Here is a 3,443-nt window from a genome sequence, read left to right on the forward strand (position 1 = left end):
TCTGAGAAATCATATCGACTTGCTGAGTCAATATTTTATTCTGAGCCAATATGACATTCAGAGTATCAATTTCAAGAATTCCCTTCCTCTGAGGCATCACATTACTCATAGGATTCCTTTCAGAAGTGTACATGAACTGGTTATTTGCAACCATGTCAATGAGTTCCTGAGCTTCTGCAGGCATTTTCTTTAGGTGAATGGATCCACCTGCAGAATGGTCCAATGACATCTTTGATAATTCAGACAGACCATCATAGAATATATCCAGGATGGTCCATTCTGAAAGCATGTCAGAAGGACACTTTTTGGTCAGTTGCTTGTATCTCTCCCAAGCTTCATAGAGGGATTCACCTTCTTTCTGTTTGAAGGTTTGAACATCCACTCTAAGCTTGCTAAGCTTTTGAGGAGGAAAGAACTTGGCTAAGAAAGCCGTGACCAGCTTATCCCAAGAGTTCAGGCTATCTTTAGGTTGAGAGTCCAACCATATTCTAGCTCTGTCTTTTACAGCAAATGGGAAAAGCATAAGCCTGTAGACCTCGGGATCAACCCCATTGGTCTTAAAAGTATCACAGATCTGCAAGAATTCAGTTAAGAACTGAAAAGGATCTTCTGATGGAAGTCTATGAAACTTGCAATTCTGTTGCATCAGAGAAACTAATTGAGGCTTTAGCTCAAAATTGTTTGCTCCAATGGCAGGGATTGAGATGCTTCTTCCATGTAAGTTGGAATTTGGTGCAGTAAAGTCACCAAGCATCTTCCTTGCATCTCCACCATTATTATTATTTTCGGCCATGTCTCATTCTTTTTCAAAAATTTCTGTCAGATTTTCTCCAGAGAGTTGTGCTTTGGCTTCCCTTAGCTTCCTCTTCAGAGTCCTTTAAGGTTCAGGATCAGCTTCAACAAGAATGTTCTTATCCTTGTTCCTGCTCATATGAAAAAGAAGAGAACAGAAAAGAAAATATGGAATCCTCTATGTCACAATATAGAGATTCCTTATATGAGTATAAGAAGAGAAGGATGGAAGAAATAAAAGATAAGAATTTGAACACAAAGGAGAAGAGTTGGTTCGAATTTCTGAGTAGAAGAGAAGTGTTAGTAAATAAATAAATAATTAAAAGAAGATGAGAGAGGGAAGAATTTGAAAATGAAATAAAATAAAATAAAAATATTTTTGTTTTTAATTTAAAGTTAAAGTTAAAATTCGAAAATTAAAAAGACAAATGAAATTTAAAAAAATTTAAAACATTTAGTTAATTAAAAAGGAATTTTGAAAAAAAAAGGTTAGTGATTTTCAAAAATTAGAGAGAGAGAATTAGTTAGGTAGTTTTGAAAAAGATAAGAATCAAACAAAAAGATAAGATTAATTGAAAAAGATTTGAAAATCAATTTTGAAAAGATAAGAGGTTAGAAAAGATTTTGAAATTGATTTTGAAAAAGATGTGATTGAAATTTATTTTGAAAGAGATTTGAAAAAGAAACTTAAAAAGATTTGATTTTGAAAATTAAAGTTGATTACTTGACTAACAAGAAACAAAAAGATATGATTTTAAAATTTAAAGATTGAACCTTTCTTACTAGGCAAGTAACAACTTAAAATTTTTGAATCAATCACATTAATTGTTAGCATTAATTTTAAAAATATGAAATAGAAATAAGAAAAATATTTTGAAAATAAATTTTGAAAATTTCAAAATTATGAAAGAAAAATTGAAAAAGATTTGATTTTTGAAAAAGATTTGAAAAAGATAGGATTTTTAAATTGAAAATTTAACTTTACTCATAAGAAACAACTAAATTTTAAAAATTTTTGAAAAAGTCAACTCAAATTTTCGAATTTTATGAGAAGAAAAAGGAAAAGATATTTTTTTTGATATTTTGAATTTTTAATGATGAAAGAGAAAAACAATGAAAAGACTCAAAACATGAGAATTCAAGATCAAAACACATGATGCATGCAAGAACACTTTGAATGTCAAGATGAACACCAAGAACACTTTGAATGTCAAGATGAACATCAAGAACATGTTTTTGAAAATTTTTAAGAAAAGAAAAACATGCAAGACACCAAACTTAGAAATTTTCAATGTATAGAGACTAACAATTCAAGAATGCATATGAAAAACAAGAAACGACACAAAACATAAAAATGCATGGATCAAACAAAGCAAATCATCAAGAACAACTTGAAGATTATGAAGAACATCATGCATGAGTTTTCGAAAATGTTAATAAAATTAACAAGATGCAATTGATACCAAACTTAAAAATTGACACTAGACTCAAACAAGAAACATCAAATTTTTTGTTTTTATGATTTTAAAATTTTTTTTTTGGGTTTTTCGAAAATTATTTGGAAAAAGGAAAATAAGAATTTCAAAATTTTTAATAAGAATTCCAGGAATCATGCAATGTTAGTCTAAAGCTCCGGTCCAGGAATTAGACATGGCTTACTAGCCAGCCGCTTTCAGTGAAAGCTCCGGTCCAAAACACTAGACATGGCCAATAGCCAGCCAAGTTTTAGCAGATACAAATCAGGCATACAACAGCTGAATTGCTGAAGAAGACAAAGAAGCTCTTCTCTTAAGGATAAGTGAAACCTCGGTCCAAAAGATTAGACATGGCTTAACAGCCAGCCAGGACTCAACATATCTCTTGAAACTCTAGAATTCATTCTTAAAAATTCTGAAGTCATAGAATAATTTATTTATTTATTTTTTTGAAGATTTTTCGAAAATAAAAATAATAAAAATAAAAAGCTTAAAATTAAAATAAAATTACCTAATCTGAGCAACAAGATGAACCGTCAGTTGTCCAAACTCGAACAATCCCCGGCAACGGCGCCAAAAACTTAGTGCACGAAATCGTGATTGTTCATTCCTTGGTAACGGCGCTAAAAACTTAATACGCACGTTCATAATCTTAGTTCTTCTTCACAACTTCACACAACTAACCAGCAAGTGCACTGGGTCGTCCAAGTAATAAACCTTACGTGAGTAAGGATCGATCCCACGGAGATTGTCAGTATGAAGCAAGCTATGGTCACCTTGTAAATCCCAGTCAGGCAGATTCAAATGGATATAGGATTTTGATAATTAAAATATAAATAAAATATAAAATAGGATAGAAATACTTATGTAATTCATTGGTGAGAATTTCAGATAAGCGTATGGAGATGCTTTGTTCCTTTTGAATCTCTGCTTTCCTATTGCCTTCATTCAATCCTTCTTACTTCTTTCCATGGCAAGCTGTATGTTGGGCATCACCGTTGTCAATGGCTACTTCCCGTCCTCTCAGTGAAAATGGTCCAAATGCGCTATCACCACACGGCTAATCATCTGTCGGTTCTCTATCATGCTGGAATAGGATTCAGTAATCCTTTTGCGTCTGTCACTACGCCCAGCACTCGCGAATTTGAAGCTCGTCACAGTCATCCCTTCCCAGAT

The 3,443-nt window shown here is 32.3% G+C and overlaps 1 non-coding gene across 1 annotated transcript; it reads left to right on the forward strand.

Annotated features, from left to right (window-relative positions):
• Positions 1-283: 283 nt before the first annotated feature.
• Positions 284-391, forward strand: LOC112780369 (small nucleolar RNA R71). Its single transcript, XR_003191211.1, has one exon. It is a non-coding gene; the product is annotated as a small nucleolar RNA R71 (small nucleolar RNA).
• The last annotated feature ends 3,052 nt before the right edge of the window (positions 392-3,443 follow it).

This window comes from Arachis hypogaea, chromosome 19, assembly GCF_003086295.3.
Source record: "Arachis hypogaea cultivar Tifrunner chromosome 19, arahy.Tifrunner.gnm2.J5K5, whole genome shotgun sequence".
Classification (NCBI taxonomy): domain Eukaryota; kingdom Viridiplantae; phylum Streptophyta; class Magnoliopsida; order Fabales; family Fabaceae; genus Arachis; species Arachis hypogaea.